The 21,092-nt window shown below is 34.8% G+C and overlaps 2 pseudogenes; both read left to right on the top strand.

The window, feature by feature from the left end:
• The first annotated feature begins 12,550 nt into the window (after nucleotides 1-12,550).
• On the top strand, nucleotides 12,551-14,716 carry LOC125594256 (annotated as a pseudogene).
• A 2,498-nt stretch (nucleotides 14,717-17,214) lies between these two features.
• LOC125594257 lies at nucleotides 17,215-18,490 on the top strand (annotated as a pseudogene).
• Nucleotides 18,491-21,092: the final 2,602 nt, after the last annotated feature.

The following is a 21,092-nucleotide window of genomic DNA, read 5'->3' on the forward strand; positions in this document are numbered from 1 at the left end:
ACACCTAAATGACTTAAATGAACACAAATAAATATGAAGAATCATATTGTACTACAATACGCATGTACAACAATAAACTATGTACACAAATTTTTTTACCATCCACATGTACAACAATACACATGTACATCAGATTCATTTCTCGTTGTTGCCTTCGTCGCCTCCTTCTCGTTGTTGCCTCTGTCTCGCCTCTGTCTCGCCTCTTTCATCTCCTCCATCTCACCCCCTTTGTTGCAAAAGCACGATGAGCAACAATAATAAGATACTCAAAATCATTAGAATCATCATAACTTGTGCAGTGTACAAAAGAACCAGTGTACATCTGATTTTTAAAAAATACATTGTACATGTGGACATCGAATACATGCGTACACGTTGACGATTTTTTGTGGTGCTAAATGTGTTGCTCCCATCTTGATCTAATTACAGGTTTAGTTGTGAGTATTGTTAAGTTACAATGTAACATCTATTTCTGGTCTCTAAGATATCTTGATCCAATCTGATTTTTCAGTTGTTCTCGTAGAATACTTACACAAGTCTTATCTTTCTATGTACAAAGATAATGAAGAAACAAATTAAGAAGTCAGGGGGAATTGCTCAAATGATGTATCTAAGTTTGACCCTAAGCGACAAACCAAATAATCTAGGACACAATGGTACTTCCTTTGTAGATGGATTTGCGAGCGTCGATGCTTTGTTTGGATTCAGCCACCATATGCACGTTAAAAACATCTGCAATACTATGTCCCATATGTATGTTTTATGGATATGTACGGATTTACAAGCATTACAAAACATCTAAACGTATAGCAACATCTACACAGAGTTTCCAACTTGTCCATATGGACACTACCTGATCATGTATATTGTTACTAGTACTACTACAACAAAGGTGAATGTCAATCAATATTCATTACATCTTTTAAGATATCACAACATGTACATTGGTATTTAAGATGTCCACATGGACTCCTTTTATCAATATACTATGTTCACATCACAGTTTACATTGTATATTGTGTTCACATCACCGTGTCCACATTAAACACAACACAAGTATCTGGCCATGTCCAAACTATGTACACATGTACAAAGATTACTCACTATGTACAAATGTACAAAGGTTTCGCTTTGTGCATATGTACACTATTTTGCTATGTCCAAACATACCAATATCAGAACACAGCTGAATGCAGTATCTGATAAAATAGTGTACATACTTGTAAATTTCTTTTATAAGTATATCTTAAACACGCAAACACTTTTAGATGTGTTTACAAATAAATAATATAATAGTGTACATACACATTATTATCCATGTGTACGACCCATGAATGTGTACATATTTTGTTTAATTTCAATTTTTAAATCAGTGGCATTTTAGTAAATATGTCTTCTTCTTCCCCAGAATTTTAGGGTTTTCTGCAAAAAATTTACGGCCGCCATTGGTTTCTTTCACATAATGTTTCATTCTTTTACGTTTTAATTATAGGTTACATTTCAAGATCTTAGTTTTATCATTTATAAAATGTTTTTCAAATTTAGATTTTAAAATAGTGAATTTTTTATCAAGGGAGATGAGTTAAAGAGCACAAGGGAGATGAGTTAAAGAGCGCGGCGGAGGTGATTCTTTGATGACTAAATGAAGCAGCAGAGTGGTGATTCTCCGTAGGAGCTCGCCGTTACTCGAGCAATAACAGAGAATGTGGTCGTTTTTGATTTACAGCCGCTTCACCCATGATAGCTTGAGCAATGATAAAGGGTGTGGCCTTTTGGTGCTTGCAGTACAGATCTGACTCTAATTTAGCGGCTAGTAAAAAAGACGTAGACGGTGGTCGGAGTGATGATTCTTCAAGTTTTGCTGCCATTAAAGAGAGAGAAAAATAAAATTAAAAACTGTAGGACCCATTTTGTTAGAAGAATAAGTCTAGTTGGCTTGTAGTTAGGAAAAACTACCTTAGGAGCAATAACTGCCTTATATTGTAATAAAAACTCATAAACTGTCTTATAGTGTAAATCACTCTTCTTTTTTCTTGTTTTTCCAAATCCCGTGATTTTTTTCTTCTTCTTTGGAGTAATTTAAATTAACTTTATAATTAATTTATGAAGCATGAGTAATACCCAGGTTCGGAATACGTGTAGGGTGGAACAGGACTTAGCGAGTTATATAAAATTGGAAAGTATTTAGAGAGTACTCGAAGAGTAATTTTTGCGTAATTCTATCGGATATAACAATGAAGATGTTTTTTCAAAAAAAAAAAACAATGAAGATGTTGTGGCATAACGGTTTATTTAGAAGGATATATTGACCTAACCCTGGTTCAAATCCATATAGTATAACTTTTTATGTTTTCAATCAGTTTTTAGGAATGGGTAATAAGGTAAATGTCTTTTCATCCTTTTTTCTCCTCGCCTCTTCCCTATCTCAGACCTAAGTTGCAGCCGTTTTTTTTGACATAAAATGATTTTTTTTGACTATTTACTTGATTTAACTATGTTTCTCTATTATTTACTTTGAAGTAAGATGAAAACTGAAATTGTCGATTTCGAGCTTCAAAATGTCATAATCTGTAACCACGCCTCTACAGAACTAATCATGTCCCGAGAACTTATCAGTTTCCTTCCACGCACCATCTATATAAACAAACTCTCGAATGTCCCGATGATTGCCAATCAAAGGTTTGTGGAACCATATGTTGTCTTACTGGAATTGTGAGGTGAGCCTATGCCCATACATCACCGTCTACTTCAGCGATTCTCAGAATTTCATGTGGATTTTCATCTTTGTTATTGAAAACCTTATTATTTCTATTTTTCCAAATGTACCACAATATCCATGGAAAGTTACTAAAGTCATATTCTTCTAGTAATCTCCAAAAGAGATAATCCATATTAGTAAAGACCGAAGATACCCAGGAAAAAAAGGAAATTTTCACAAAGCCCAAGTCTGCAAAGCGGGGGACATTCAAATAGCACATAATTAATTGACTCTTCCTCTGCACCACAAATATTGCATCGAATATCACAATTGATGCATCGTGCTCTTAAATATTTTGTAACTGGTATAGTATGTGTAAGATCTTACCAAATAAAATGTCTGAATTTCGGAGAACACCTAAGTTTCCATGAGAAGGCCAACAGAGGTTTAATATTTGGGCCATAAGATACCGTCTCTTTGGAAATAAGGATTCAATCATATACTCTGATTTGACAGTGTATTTTCTGGACTCTGTGTAGGACCCACCCATAAAAATCATGCCTACCATTCCGACTTATAGCCATACCTCTAATAATATCAACATCATCCGGATGTATATATACTTTCGGCAAATCGACATTCCAGGATTTAGTCACCGGATCAATAAGATGGTCCACTTTTAAACAAGGATTTAAAAACTGTGGTTGCATTTTTGGTTCAGCTGATCTCGGGCGAGGAACAGGAATCCACAGAACATTCCATACGGAGATGGTCTGTCCCATTCCTACTCTTTTGATTAACCCTTTGTTTACCAGAGATCAAGCCGAGCATATACTTCTCCAGCCATAGGAAGGTGAATAAGATCTGTGAGGATTCAATGGATCTGTATTCCAAAAATATCGGCCTTTAAACACTTTTGAAAACAAACAATCTGGTTTGTCAATCAAACACCATAATTTCTTCGCCAATAGTCATATTGAAATCATGAAGATCTCTAAAGTTAAGACTTCCCTCTTTGGATTTACATACTTTATCCTAGGAGAACCAGTGTATACATCTTTTATTGTCACCACTGCTCCACCAGAAGTGGGCAAAAGCCCCTGTAATTTTCTTTATAAATGCCTTTGGTAATCTATAGCAAGACATGACATGATTCAGCATTGCTGAAGCTACTGAATTTATCATTACTTCTTTTCCACCTTTAGTAAGAAACTAGAATGTCCAATTGTTCACCTTATTATTAACCCTTTCATTCAAGGAACTGAAACTTGTGTTTTGGATCTACCCAAACTCTCTGGTATATCCAAATAATTTTTCATGCCTCCTAACTTAGTACCACCAAGTTATTTTGATTTTTCATTTTCCCTCTGTGAATCTGGTACCTTATGCCCAAATTGCAAAGAAGATTTATCAAAATTTATTAACTGGCCTGACACTGCTTCGTAGTCTTTTAGGAGCTTTAGGACAACATCACATTGAGCCATATTTGCCTTACAGAAAAACAAATAGTATATGTGAAACCGCAGGACCTCCGCGCGATATCTTTAGTCATGTTAACTGTTTCTCTCTCTGCTCTCTCCTAATATGTGCAATAAGAGCTTGCATACATAAAATGAATAAGTATTCAGAAAGGGGATCCCATTGTCTCATCCCTCTCTCTGGAACAATGCTCCCTTTAGATTGACCATTAAGTAAGACCTTATAAGTGAGCGAAAAAATGCAAGTCATCACTCTGGAAACCCAGGCCAGGCAGAAACCCATTTTGAATAAAAGCCGCTCCATGAATGACCATTCTACCCTATCATAAGTTTTATTCATATCCGTTGTAATCTTCAAAAAAATTTCTTTGCACGCATTATTAGTTCCCAGCCCGTGGAACATCTCCTAAGCAATAAGAATATTATCTGAAATTAATCTGCCAGAGACAAAGGCCGATTGCGTTTCTGAAATAAGAAGTGGCAAAATGCGCTTCAATCGTTGACACAAAACCTTAGAGATAATTTTGTAGCCGACATTATATAGGCTAATGGACCGTAATTCCGTCATCCTATTTGGCCCAACTGTTTTAGGAATAAGGCAAATATTTAGCATATTTAACCTATCATCAAAAGAACCGGAACTAAGAAAATCATTAACCATATTAACCACATCATCCTTAATTACTGACCAAGATTTCTGATAAAATAAAGCCGTCATCCCATCCGAATCCAGAGCTTTCTCAGGATGCATCATAAATAGTGAATCCATTCCATAATCCATTCCGAAAAAAAACATGTTTATAAATCGATGACCATATACAATACAACAATCTCTCAGTACAAACCAACGCCATAGAGGAGGGTACCATATTTAATAAATCCTTATAACCAAATTTTTCCAACTCTGGTAAAAAATCCCTGTAATAAACATCACCCAAATCTCATTGTAATGATCAGACAATAGCTCAACACACCTAAAAAGAAATATTTAATTTCTTCAAAACCTACTCCACAACAAAAATAAATATAAGCCGACAAGGTCTTCCTGTCTTCATGGCCTCTGATTTTCCATTGCCTTTGTGTTAAAACCTTCCTCCGGAATAAGATGCATAAGAAGTCATTGAAAGAGTTTAATGTATTGTTTCTCAAAGCATCACGACCATCGTCCTTCCACTTCATAGACACCCATCCCTTGTATAGCATCCCATATAGTTTACTACAAATACTCAGTACCATGACTTCCAAACAAATTCAAAAACACCCAATTCCATCTGTAAAATAATCAACAAAACATTGCAAAAATAATGATACCATGTGTTTTTGTGATACGAATATTTACATCGTTTAGAAACTGGATGAAATTCTTAAAAAATTATAAATGTTTTACTAAAACAAATAAGCTGATCATTAAAGTGCAAATCTTCTAAAAGACCTAAAACCAAATTTTATGACTAAAATATTTTTTTTTATCATGGTATCCGGAGCCTCAGATCTGACTAACGCAATGACTATCCACCAGAGCTTAGCCGGAGAGCCCGCCGAGGCATCCAGGAGGGCTGGTGATCAATCCATGTAAATCCTACCAGTGACCATACGTTAGCAAGCTTCTCCGTATTGGGTCCGAAGGTCCCACAAGATAATCACATCCCAGTGGCACTCGAACCCATAACTTCTCAGATTGAGTTTAACCACTGGACCACTAGCACGTGGTTAAAATAGATTTTATTAAACCACAATTCTCTATCATATTATTAAATTATAGAATTTATATGCATGTCTAAGAGCTCCTCCCTGTTTCTCATGATTACCCGTAATCTCATTTAATTCGCTAATAATAGACCAGGGTTCATCTCTTGAAATCTCTAATCTTGTAAGCCTCTCCCGCACCTGATCTCTAAAATGTTGGTTTGGCTCACCATAAACAAATAACAGAAATATCATTTTTTCTTTATATTCTGTCTCGACATCTATATATGATTTTGTTAATAGAAGAAAGTATATTGACCTTACAAGTGGAGTCATAGAATAAAGCCAGACTACCACTTCTCCCTTGAGGATAAACCGTATGGAGATGAGAATACCCAATATGAAATTAAAAAGACTGCACAAAATCAAATTGTTGTTTTGTTTCCGAAAGAAAGAGAAAAACAAGTTTATGTTTCTCCCAAATTTCTCTCAAATAACTAATAGTCCATTTACTACCGATGTCCTGGAAATTCCAACTTAAAATTTTCATTTATCTCGAAACAACTAGAGATAGTAACAGGAGGGATCGTATAACCTAGCGGCTAGCTCGAAATATCATATAACCCTCATAATCCATTCCATAAACCATTCCGTAAAAAACATGTTTATAAACCGATGACCATATACAATACAACAATCTCTCAGTACAAACCAACGCCATAGAGGAGGGTACCATATTTAATATATCCTTATAACCAAATTGTTCCAACTCCGGTAAAAAATCCCTGTAATAAACATCACCCAAATCTCCTTGTAATGATCAGACCATAGCTCAACACACCTAAAAAGAAATATTTAATTTGTTCAAAACCTACACCACAACAAAAAAAATAAATATACCGACAAGGTCTTCCTGTCTTCATGGCCTCTGATTTGCCATTGCCTTTGTGTTAAAACCTTCCTCCGGAATAAGATGCATAAGAAGTCATTGAAAGAGTTTAATGTATTGTTTCTCAAAGCATCACGGCCATCATCCCTCCACTTCATAGACACCCATCCCTTGTATAGCATCCCATATATTTTACTACAAATACTCAGTACCATGACTTCCAAACGAATTCTAAACGCTCAATTCCATCTGTAAAATAATCAACAAAACATTGCAAAAATAATCATACCATGTGTTTTGTGATACGAATATTTACATCGTTTAGAAACTGGGTGAGTTTCTTAAAAAAATAAAAAATGTTTTACAAAAACAAATAAGCTGATCATTAAAGTGCAAATCTTCTAAAAGACCTAAAACCAATTTTTATGACCAAAATAGCTCATAAGGTAAGAAATGACTAAAATAGATTTTTTTTTTATTATGGTATCCGGAGCCTCGAAAGGATCCGACTAACGCCAATGACCGTCCACCGGAGCTTAGCCGGGGAGCCTGCCGAGGCATCCAGGAAGGTTGGTGATCACTCCATGTAAATCCCACCAGTGACCATACGTTAGCAGGCTTCTCTGTATTGGGCCCGAAGGTCCCTCAAGATAATCACATCCCAGCGGCACTCGAACCCATAACTTCTCAGATTGAGTTTAACCACTGGACCACTAGCACGTGATTAAAATATATTTTATTAAAGAACAAAAAGACTAAAGTAATTTTAGTGAATAATACACTTAATATAAATAAATAATTTAAAATCAAATTCTAAAAAAAATTAAATTTATTTTTATCCTTGGATCATAAATTTTAGAAAATAAATTACAATCCCCAAATCTTAAACCTCTTCCCCCCAAAAATCCAAACCTTAAATCTAAATTAACTAACCCTAAGAGTATATGTATTTTTTTGAATGAAACATAATTTATCATTTTCTACCTGTATTTTATTTTTGCAATAAAAATTTTTTTAACACTACTAAAGGATATTTCTCATCATTAAAAAGAGACATCTGGTAGAAAAACATCTCAAGTAAAAGTTTTCTATGCAATGAATTGGTTCCGTTTCTTTATGTTTTCTGTTTGTTTAATATTCAGATACAATACCATCGTTTGTTCACACGAAATGAAATGAAATACACTTGTTATATATGAAATGAAATACACTTTAAGTATTAACTAGAACTTGATCCGCGCCTCCACGCAGGTATTTGTTTTAACTTTTGTTCAATGTAAACTCATAAACTGCTAGTTTTATTAAAAAAAAATCTCATTTATATTTTTTATGTTTTGTAATTTACATATAGAGTAGAATATAGTATTTTATTATATAGATTTTGATAATAATTTTTTTATTTGTACATAATATTATATTAAAAATTTATAACTTGATAAAATTTGATGTATTTTACTATTCATATATTAACTTGTTATTTTTTGTTAATTTATTTTAAAATGAAACAACATACTAAAAATTAATTTTTTGCATTAGTTTTCTATGAATTATTATTAGTTTTATATTTTTTTTTTCTTGAAAATTGAACTCTCAATTTTTTTATATTTGACTATATGCAATTTAGTTAATTCATACAATATTAATAATGGTCAATATATGAATATCGATTATGTTAGATAGCTTTAGAATTGTAATTGGTAATTTAAATTGATTTTAAATGTAGTGACAGAATCTGTAAATAAAAAATACAAAAATAAAGTACTTAATTTATTGTAAATACAATAGTTAAATGTTAAAATAAAAAATATTAATAATAATATTATCATATTTCCAAACAATTTTTATTTATATTGTTATTTATATTTTCAAACAGTATCAAAAGCTATTTCAGTTTTAATAATAATAGATTGGTTTGGAATAAGAGAATCTTTAGTAAGTTTCTAATAAATACTTTTTATTAATATAATTTTGAGACATCATGTTGGAGCGTTTAGCAAAAAAAAAAAAAAAAAAAGACATCATGTTGGAGCAAAAGCCTATAAAAGGATTAGTGTAACCTGCATTAACAACGAGGAAAGAGTTACCTAAGACCTAAGAATACGAGAGTAGACGTCGAAAACGAGGTGTGTATGAACCCGAGATAAGGGCTCGAGTCTTAACTTGACCGTTTATTTGGTGTTGTAGTTTTTTTGTTTTTTATAACCGTAGTGTGATCCCAAAGACTTTCTAAGACCAATGACTAATCACTATAAAGCTCACAGTATCTGCGTTTTTTTACCACTTAAAGCACTCCAGGTGGTCAAGGGAAATCAAACCCAAGGCGGTACTCACAGCTGTGAATCTTTTACCAATTACCACTAGGCTAGATCACTTGGTTAAAACTATTAACAGAAAAATAGTGGAGTTATTGAGATGGTTGAATATGGAGTATTGCATTTCTTACTTTCTAAATCATGTAAATTGTCGTTTGATAAATATCAGTATGCATGAAGATGTCTATCACATTGTTTTCACTAGACGGGTCATGTGCTGGATGTGCATTTTTGCACATAATCCAGCTTATTTTTGCTTGTCGTGATTCCGGACCCCAACCATAGCTAGAGATTGCAATTTACAAATGTTTTTCCTAATTGTATTAGAATTTCTTTGGTTTTCGTAGTGTTTTTTCTAGTTATTGTTCAATGTATCACTTTATTTATGACTATCATGGGTTTGATGTTGATAATTGTTAAGGTAGTTATCAAATGCTGATAATGACTATTCCTCTCGTTTGAAATGATTGTATGATCAAAAGTTAGCTAACTAGATACTTTTAGAATCAGGTGTTCAGAAAGAAAAAAAAAGATACTTTCAGAATCCATATATTGTTCAATTACATCTTCATACAAAAGAGATTATAATCTCTAATAGTAATGTATAATTATATCTTTCACCTGTACGTGTTTTGAGAAACATTAATTATGGAGTGATCGGATGATGATTTTGACACTACGATCTATCTTGTTTTCAATTATAACAATGAGTTCTTGTCTGTTGCTTAATTGATCATTTTGTCTAATCGTTTTGGTTATAAATTAAGTTTGAGAGTATTATTGAACTAGATGATGTATAGACGACGCACAAGCCCATTTGTCAACATTTAGTTCAACAGAGAGCCATTCTTTTTTAGAAAAGGTGTCTAGTTCATGTGGAACCTCTGCATTCTACAATGGGTTTGATTACGTATTTAAACAAAATGGATTAGTTGTCTTGGATAAGATACGTTCAACGTGTCCTAACTCCTAAGTAGTCTTAAAAGAGTGATACTTTGTATATCTAGTTCAATATAGAAAGATTCATTGTCTTTTTGAAAAACTGTTGAGTTCATGCATGATGCATTGATGCCCTCTGCCTTCTACAATGGTTTGGTTAAATCTTTAACAAAATAGAGCAAGGCTCATTAAGTCTTTGCATAGATACATTCTACGTGTATCGAATGTGCGTGTATTTGAATGTGTGTGTAGTGTTGCAAGTATCCTGTAGTCCAATGCCAAAAGGTATCTAAAGAAAATATCTATGGAAAAATATCATAAAAGCATTGACTATAGCGCCACGTCGACTATCACCTAATCATAAATATCTTTGGAGTTGTTTTCTTCTTTTTTTTTAGTCCACTGGAATTTTATTAAAAGAAACTCAGCCCAACAAGACCAAGCCCTAAACAAACCAAAACGAAAAAGCAAGACGAAGCCCAACTAACATTAAAGAAACCCAACACACGGGCCCAACACAGAAAGGAAAACCGTCGAGGAAGCAAGCTACGGCACGTCATCTTCCACGTGGACGATCGCCCGGCGATCAATGAGACACGGGTCAAGACGAGGAACCACTTCCTTCCACCGGAACCAGAGGAGGCGACGGAACTCCGCCGACGACGAAGACGAACCACAGAAGAACCAATCTTCACAGAGGCTCAAACCGAAAGCCAAAACTGGTGGATCTACAATTCAGAGAGAAACAACGACGCCTACAATCGATCCTAATCAACAGAGGATTGGAGCGAGAGGCAGTCGGACAACGAAGAACTGAATCGTAGATCGAGCGGTGCCGGCGAGAACGATTCCATGAAGACATCGTCTCCCGGAGACAGAAGCCGACGAAGTCGACGCTGTGAGAGTCGTCGCTTCCCGGAGGCAGAGCCGGACGATGATCGGAGGAACTGATCCACCACCGGAGACAAGAGCCGGACGGTAAAACCGAAACCGGCAAACAAAACATCTAACTCTCACTCCCACAAATCAAACTCTAAATCTTCTGAAAGATAAAGATGAGATAAGAAGATCAGAGGATTTAAGAGAAAAATTTTCTCACTAGGAGAGGAGAGAAGATGGATATTTGATTCTCAAAAACTATAGGAGTTGTTTTCTTCTTCTGCGCTAGGCAATTGTTTTATATAAAATTCCAAATCATTAACATGTTGTACAGATGTCGCGCTGACTGTAACACCACGTCGACTATCAGCTAAATGAAAAAGGCAAATAGTATTTGTGTCTACAAATGACGTGCCAGTTAGTGCACGTCACATACGATCCGGCCAATGCGAAAGCGACATATCATCAACCGCTTTTTCTTTATCAACCGTGGAAAGTTCTGGAGCATTTGTCGGATATTTATTTCATTGGACCGACCTTATGTACTTTTAAAAAGTATAACCGAGATTTTAATGAACTAATCAATGTATCACCACAAATAAATAATGTATCAAAGTAAACGCAAGCATAAATATTTAGCATGACTTAGTGATAAATAACTACATTTAAATTTTTAGTTTTTCAAATGTGAAGAGTTTTTTTTTTCTTTCAAAAAGTAAAACGGAGCTTATTTATATTGTTACTAATCATGTATGTAACACTGAAAGACAAATATTAGCAAGCCAAAGATGTGTGTTAAGAACACTCTAGTTCTATAAATACTTTAAGAAAGACAAATTAGTTTTTAATAGTGACATATTATTTTATTCGAGAAAGTAAATATATACAATTTTACATCTGATAATTCTTTATGTTTATGATGATAATTATATATAGTATTTTTTATTAACACTGCCATAAATTTTTACGAAATTCATGTTTTACATTTAATTTATTTTCTAATTCTTTTCTATTAATATATTTAGTTATTACCAAAAAAAAATTTAAGGTTTGAAATTCAGATATTTAGAACATCTCTATCGGCAGATTTTTTTTGAGCATTTTAAAAAAAATATCAAAATGGAAATATTTGTGTTAGAAAAAGTTTTTATAAAAGACATTTTTAGACTCTTCATTACAAATGTCTTTCTTTAATTGAATATCTGTTTTTATTAAATTTAAAAATTAAATAAAAACTAAACTATTAATAAAATATGATTATTTTTATCATTAAGAAACTAAAGTGACTATCTCCATCATTGGATGTGCTCTTAGGTCTATAAACACTAATAAGTTTTTAGTCAAACTAATATATTTTTATTAATAAATATTTAGTCAAACAAATGAAATAAGAGGATTAAAATAAAAATTAGTTTATATGTGGAAGGTGCATTTATGATAAATTAAATATTTGGAATGTAAATACAAAAAGTATCAGGGATGATTGCATAAATAATACGATTTTTGAGGGTTTACTCCTAAATAATTGACAAGAGCAGAGTGATAAATACAAAATATCTTCACATCCTAATCATCACTCAAATATCTTCCCACTTCCCCTTTTCCACTTTTTAGCTCACTTTTCCCCAACTCTCACCTCAAAATATCTTCACTTAACCCCCAAAACCAAAACCCGACCCGAACCATGTCAGGAGCTCCCACCGCCGCTTCCTCCGGCAAACCACAGCCTCCATCTCCCGACTCCAACCCTCGACGCGGAGTCGCAGTCCCTGCTGCAGTCGATCTCCGCTCAAGGCGGTTACGCCTATGCTCGCATGGCGGCGCTAGCAGTCGCCGGCGACCAAAGCGCGGCGGAGGCGGCGCGTGATATGGCCTGGGAGCAGCTTCACTCCGGTCCCTGGCACTCTGTTCTCCCCGTGTGGCGCGACGCTTACTCGATGGCGTGTCTCCACGTGGCCAAGTTCCATTTCGCCGCCGGCGAGTTTGGGGAAGCCCTCGGCGCGCTCGATATGGGTCTCATCATGGGGGGACGCTTCTCCGCAAGGACCTCCACGACTCTGTGCTCTTGGTCTCCTCTGAAGCTCGTAAGAAGGCTAAGAGCCTCGGAGATTTCAAGGTGAGAAACTTGTCCCTGAAGTTCCCGTCGACGTCAATGAGGTAAAAAGCTCAGATCTTGTTAACATTTTGGTAGGATTAGTTTAGTTTGTCGGGAACTGACAGTGTTGGGTTTGTTGAAAACTTTACTTGCAGGTGCTAAAGATTCTACCTTTGAGGTCATTGACTAGTGGAAGAGTAGACAAGAGGTCTGACTTATCTATGGAGGGGTTTCTGCGTGATTATTTTCAGACAGGTACACCTGTTGTTATAACCAATTGTATGGCTCATTGGCCTGCTAGGACCAAGTGGAACCACTTGGACTATCTCACTTCTGTTGCTGGTAACCGTACCGTTCCCGTCGAGGTGACTTACTCATCGTTTCTTCGCTTTCTTCGTATTGTTCTGTATGTTTTTAGTTAGCTTTTGAGTGTTGAGTTAGAGTTTTGACTGAATCAGAATAGCTGAAAGCTGTTAGAAGTTTGAAATGCTATACAGGTGGGGAAAAACTATTTGTGTTCAGATTGGAAGCAAGAGCTTGTGACGTTTTCCAAGTTCCTTGAACGGATGAGGACCAATAGATCCACCTCCGTGGAGCCTACTTATCTTGCTCAGCATCCGTTGTTTGATCAGGTATCATGTATACGTGTTGTGCATCATCATCATATACTGATTACTTGAAGCTATGGCTTATTGGTTTAACATGACTGGGTGGGCAGATAAATGAACTGAGAGATGATATATGTATTCCTGATTACTGTTTTGTCGGTGGAGGGGATCTCCAATCTCTTAATGCGTGGTTTGGTCCGGCTGGGACAGTTACTCCCTTACACCATGATCCACATCATAATATACTTGCTCAGGTATTTATGGCTTCAGATCTTTTTCCATAAATGAACATGGCTTCTTGTCTGTGCTGCTCCTCTCTCTTTATACGCTTGTCCCCAATGTATACGTTCTGTAAGTGATTAACGAGCTTCTTCTTCTTTGATGTTCTTGCATAAGAAAGCCTGATCATCTCGCTGGATTGAAGCCTGATGTCTGAACAAAAACTAAACTCTTAGTTTGACTAACCAAACTTATCGTTTCACCCCGGAAAATTTATTTAATTTTTTCTTTTCATTCTCCTATTTAATGTTTGATATCATCTGTTCTTCAGGTTGTTGGCAAGAAGTATATAAGGCTTTACCCATCCTCATTGCAAGACGAACTTTACCCTTATTCTGAGACAATGCTTTGCAACTCTAGCCAGGTAAGTTTTCTAATCCTATATTCAAATCTGATACTGTGTTTAAACGGAAGCTGAGTCGACTTGATCCTTGTGTCCAAACGGGGTGGTTTCAAACTTTGGTTGAAGGTTGATCTTGACAACATCGACAAGAACGAGTTTCCAAAGGTGGTGGAGCTAGAGTTTATGGATTGTATCCTAGAGGAAGGCGAAATGCTGTACATCCCTCCAAATGGTGGCACTATGTCAGGTCTTTAACAATGAGTTTCTCGGTTAGCTTCTGGTGGAGCAATGAAGCAGAGTCCTCTGATTCTTAGCAAATGGAGTATTTTTAATCTCTGTTTCTGGTTTGTTCACTCTGTCTCTTACGTCAATTGTGTTAGATCTTAAAAGTAAGTAGAGAAGAAATCAATTGCTCTGAGACTGAGCATGAAGATGTTTGTTTTGTCTAAGCCTATGTTGTAAAAGACAATTGAGAGCTTTCAAGTCTTGACACAGACATTTTTGTGTGTATCCTCATGGTTTGTCTTTGCATTAAGCCAGGAAAGGTTAATGAGCATCCATTTCTAAGGAAGAAATGGGCCAAAGGCCCAGTTCAATTTAGTATTCGGTTCTCTTTTGCTACATTTGTCCACGAAAATCATCCGGTTGATTTATGGACAATTGGATCAAAGGTCTTAGAAAAGTATACTCTTTTTTTTCTGAATTTTAAAAGCTCACGAAACACATCAGTTTGTTTATATTTTAGGATTTACAAGTTTCTGTGTGTTTAAAATTAAGTGCTAGAAGAAAAGTTGAAAGTTTATTTTTATGCGATGAGAAAGAAAAGTTCAGTAAAGTTTTAGGGTTTAAAAGCTAAGCTTATATGTTGAAAATAAAAGTTAAAAGTTAAGTTTTTATGGGTTTAAAAGTTAAAAAACACATCACTTTGTTTAGATTTTATGGGCTTAAAAGTTACGTTTTAGAACTGGAGTTTAAAGTTGATATATACTCCTTCCCTTTCAAAATAAATGATGTTTTGGAGAGTTTAAAATGTTTTAAAAATATTTGATGTTTTGATATTTTTATATTAGTTTTAGTTTTACAAACTGTGTCACCAATAATGTTTTATAGTGGTTTTTATGATTGGTTGAATTAGTTTTACTTTATATTTTTAATGTTACTTTTTAAGAAAAAAAACTATTCATTAATTCTTGTGTATTCATATTTAAAACATCAAGTATTTTGAAATAGAGGGAGTATTAAACTATTTTACTATTATCTCTATCTTACAAAGATAAAACTTATGAAAAAATTATTCACAAATAATTTTTCTATTATTTAATAATTGTAAATTTCAAACTTCGAAATTTATAAGTTTAACTCAAGACTATCTTATTACATTGTTTTTTTTTTCAGAAAGATACCCTTTCTATATAAAAGTATTATCTTCACAATTTTATCACCAACCAAGGCTTGGAGTTCGTGGATGATTATAACCAGAAACAATAACTGTAATGTTTTGAGTCTTTTAACACGTAAAATACCCGCAAAAACCTATCCTACAAACTTTGATAAACTCAACAAGTAAAATAGTCAAAGGTAGTACTGATGTGGCAACAAACAGCGAATTCAAACATGAATATTAAACTCATTTCTACAAATTCCTAATGGAGTAATAATATGTCTCATATTAATCATTTATGAATGCCATTGCCAATTGCCAAGAACAAGAAAAATGTATCGCAGTTATGTCTCTTTGTTTATGTACCCTGTGGTTCTATACAAAACCGTCGGTGCTGAACTAGATGTGCGGACGGACAAAGTATCGTAAATTTCTTTTTTTTTCTCTTTCTATCGTGACATTTTATTCAACGTAACTACAATTATATGCGATTCGGAAGATGCGTAGAAGAATGCTTATGAAAGAAAAACGATTAAAATGCAAGGACATGGCAACGTGGCATCATGGTGACTTTTGATTAATTGTAGACGAATCTTATCTAGCCGGCAAGTCTCATCGGAAAATCTAATCGTAGCTTCAATTATTTGCATGGAAACTCTCCCCCACTTCCAGTTCCTGTCTCTATCTTAGTTTGTCCGCAAGCTTCCCTATTGATATCTAATGAATGTGCTTCAAACTCTAATCCATGTGTGTGTGGTTTCTACATATTTGTGTCCACATAACTAGTATTACGAACCATTTAATCCATGTTATTCATTAAAAAAGCCACATGTTAAGAAAGTTATCACCAATTTTGCAAATATTAAGGGGGTGTTAAGTGGGGATGAGATTTATAATGAGTCTTAGAATTTCTAAGTCTAGTGTTATTGGTTTATAGATTCTCATATTCTCATTGAAATCTATTGTTATTGGTTTGATGATTCTATAACTCTATACAAAATCATTTGTTATTCAAAAAGTTTAGATTTTAATGATTCTACAAATCTATTAAAGTAAGTGTTATTGGGAGTTGAATTCTTATCATTTTAACTCACAAATTAAGATTTTGAGAATACTACATGTTTACCTTGAATTCTTAGAATCATTACATTACTTTATTTTCATAGATTTTCACATATACAAAATTCTCTACATCTCTTTCCAAATTTAACAAATCTCTCAACTTTTAAATCAACAAACTCTATTGAAATCTAAGTCCCACTAACCCCCCTAAATCACTTACATTTTCTGAATCACCAATTTATTAGTTTCGGTTTAAGTACCATTATATTCATAACAATGTTGGTATTTCGGTGTATAGTATTAAATCTAACATGAATTTGCATTTTATGTTGACTATTTAATGTAGAATTTTAATGATTAATGAAGATTACACGAACACACCATTATTGTTGTTTCGAGTCCAAAATGTCTAATCATATAAACCAAACCGAACTATATTATCTAATAACTATGTAAAAATAATATTTAATGTTTTTTGCCAAGTATTGTCCTTTCTCTTTGTTTATAATATTTATTTTTAAATTCGTTATTTATTATTATTCGCTATTTATATGCCCATACGTTTATCTTCTACACTCACACATCAAGTCCCAATTCCCAACACTGTGACAAAAGAGAATCTCGAACAATGAAGCTCAACGTCTTCGTATCACTCCTCCTCCTTCTAGTCTCAACCGCAACATGCTGTCCGCCTTCAGACCGCCGTGCACTTCTAGCTTTCCGTGCAGCACTCCACGAGCCATACCTCGGCATTTTCAACTCATGGACCGGCCAAGACTGCTGCCACAACTGGTACGGCGTTAGCTGCGACTCGCTCACTCACCGAGTCGCCGACATCAACCTCCGCGGCGAGTCAGAAGACCCCATCTTCGAGCGAGCTCACCGAACCGGTTACATGACCGGACACATCTCTCCCGCTATCTGCGACCTCGCTCGTCTCTCCGCCATCACCATCGCCGATTGGAAAGGTATCTCCGGCGAGATTCCCCCACCTGCATCACACGTCTCCCTTTCCTCCGTACGCTCGATCTCATCGGAAACCAAATCTCCGGCGGGATACCAAACGACATCGGAAGGTTACACACACCGGTTAGCTGTTTTAAACGTCGCGGATAACCGGATATCCGGTTCAATTCCAAAATCGTTAACCAACCTTTCTCTAGCTTAATGCACTTAGACCTCCGTAACAACCTCATCTCCGGCGTAATCCCGCCGGACTTCGGCCGGTTAACCATGCTCAGCCGCGCATTGCTAAGCGGGAACCGGATAACCGGTCGAATTCCCGAATCACTAACCCGGATTTACCGGTTAGCGGACGTTGATCTCTCAGGTAACCAACTATACGGGCCCGATTCCAGCGTCCCTAGGCCGTATGGCGGTTCTCGCGCTACGCTTAACCTCGACGGAAACAAATTCTCCGTGAGATACCACAAACTCTGATGACGTCATCGGTGATGAACTTGAATTTGAGCAGGAACATGTTGCAAGGGAAGATACCGGAAGGGTTCGGACCAAGGTCTTACTTCACTGTACTTGATTGTCTTATAACAATCTCAAGGGACCAATCCCGAGATCAATTTCTGGTGCGTCGTTTATTGGTCATTTGGATCTTAGCCATAACCATCTCTGCGGGAGGATTCCGGTGGGGTCTCCGTTCAGTCACCTTGAAGCGGCGTCGTTTATGTACAACGACTGTCTTTGCGGCAAACCTTTGAGGGCTTGTTTGAAAAACTGATTTTATGTAATCTTCGTTTATTAGACCTTATTATATTTTATGATTATGCACTGAAGAAAAACATAAATGTGTGCTACGTTCGGTACTTTATGATTGATTATTATCACGACCTCCTCTACTTACATTATAACTGTTTTCTGTGAGTTGTATCCATATCAATACCAAAAAAATATGTTAAAGGAGTTTAAACCTCATATCTACTATACAAACGTTACATTTTTGATCAGGCTACAGAGCTTATATAGCTTCAAAAGATGGATAAAATGGCACTAGAGAGGTAAGTAAATATTGTATCACCTAAATCGACATACCATACGGATACAGTTGTACATTTATTAGAATCATGGAAACTTATTTACTACTAACATATTATATACTATAATTACATAATACATAACATAGAATCTATTCACTTGAGTTTGTTTCTGAAAAAAAAAATATTCTAGGGATAAATATATACATTTGGGGATATATCAAAGAAAAATTTAATGCAAGAAAATCCAACTCACATGAAGAATAGGAACGAATGAATTAAATGAAAACATTAAGTAGAAAGTGGTGTGGTGTGGGGTAATGATAATAAAGTGTGCAATAAAGAAAAATAAATGGGCAGAAGCATTGCATGTGAAACTCTGTAAGCATTTGCGGTGAGTGTGACCTCAGGACCTGTCGCTGCTGCTGCTTCACATGGTCTACTCACTTGCATTCATTTCTTATTGTCTCTAAATTAATATACCATTTTAATTATAAGCTGTACTGGGCCCATTAGAGCCCATATAACTGGACCTGCGGACGTTCCAATTTATGACTGCCAAAACACAACCTTGTATTCTGTACGTGGTGGTGGTGGTACGCAAAAGTTTTAAGTTATTGATGAGATTCAATATCACTAGTATAAGCAAGTCCGAACCTGTTTCATTCTCATGTTTTAAGAATAGGTTACCAAGTCAACTAATGTGAGCTCATTATTTCTTCTTATAAGTTGAAAAAAGCACCTGAAAGCTAACTATTGAAAATTACGTTAGTGGCAAAGCAAAATAGATGAGGATGAAAAGAAAATTGTATTGTAATCAAAATCTTCAACTATTCCTGCTATGGGCTTGTATGCGTGAGTTTGGGCTAGTGTTAGGCTGTTAGCCGAACACAACACGTGAAATTACCTTCTTTTATCTTTCTTAATGCCATTATTTCCTACTTGTTACAATTTTTCGGCAATAACAAAGGAACAAAATTCAAGAAAACCAAAAAAATAAAAAAATCTCCCAATTTCAAATGAAAAGAAATTGCAATTGTTACCATATCCAATCTGGATAGTCTTTAACTAGTTGTTGTAATTTTCAAGGCTCTATCTTATATGGTACTATTACTTTTGAATCTATTCAACACATAATTGAGATCCACAGCGTAGATCCTTGATCCTTTGTAGTTATTTAGTTGTGACCCCAGTTAATTGTGAATATATATAAAAATGTTTATTTTAGCATTGATGATTATAGCCCTTATTACAAAATTAAGATAAGAAAACAAACAAACATAGAGTAAAGTGTCTGCAGAGAATTCAGTGTCATAGTCTTCTCTATCTCTTACTTTGTTTATATACATAGCTAATAGCTTGTAATGATCATGGTTATGTTTCCATTTACTTTAATGGATTTAGCTGTTATTAGTTAAACGACTTTATTAGTAACTCATCAACTCACTTCATAATTAACATGGTGAATCTGAAATTGCTGCTTGGTTTGCGATAAAACTGGTCATGTACTCCATTCGACATCTTTGATTTTATGGTTCCTTAGACTTAGTTAGAATTTAGCCATAGCAATTAGGTTGCTCCAACACAACGTGTGGTCACCTCGTTGTATTGAATTAATTTGTCTTTTGACTTATTTATTTTGATTTTCTCCATTTTCTATTTCTTAAATAAAATTAATTTGACATTATTAATTATCTTGATGGTTTTCAGTGAAATAAAATATCGTTTGTCATTTATAAAAATGCCAACAAATAATTATAAGCTTTGTCCCCCTTTCTTTTTCAACTTTACCTCTTTTTGTCTTTTCCAGTAATCCTCAAAATCCACTTTGCTCACTACCTTCTAGTGAAAATTTTAACGGAAAAAACTAACAAACACAACAAAAATAAAATTTATCTGTAAAAATTAACGGAGAAAGCATGTGATTTTTCCATATCTGGGCAGTATTTAGTTACGTAATTTTCAAACGACTCTATCTTTAGTTACCGTTACTATTATATATTGTAGATCATTTTCTAATAAACTGTAGCATATAATATAATATTTTATATGTTCCATAGTAAAAGTTTGTAACTATTTCTTTGTACGATGATACAAATTGCTATGCCACTTTCTAATATTATTTGACATAATGACTGACTCTTAAATTCGTATAACTTTTATATGGTTTTATAAAATGGGGTAAAAATATCTTACGTATATCATAACATGTGATTAGTAGATTAATGGTTTTATAAAATAATGTTGTGGGATGTTTCCGGCCAAAATATCTTAGGGCTGAAGGAGTAGATAAATGCATTATTAGGCAGGTGATATTTTCCTAATCGTAGAGTTAGATTTTTAAGGATAAGTTTGAGTCTCCTCCCTTATTTGATCGAGACTGTTCTTTCCTACGGAAATTAATCTACCATTTTTTAAAATGAGTATCTTTGTAACAACGATGGATGCTATGGAA

The sequence above is a fragment of the Brassica napus genome (genome assembly GCF_020379485.1).
Source record: "Brassica napus cultivar Da-Ae chromosome A5 unlocalized genomic scaffold, Da-Ae chrA05_Random_26, whole genome shotgun sequence".
Taxonomy (NCBI): Eukaryota; Viridiplantae; Streptophyta; class Magnoliopsida; order Brassicales; family Brassicaceae; genus Brassica; species Brassica napus.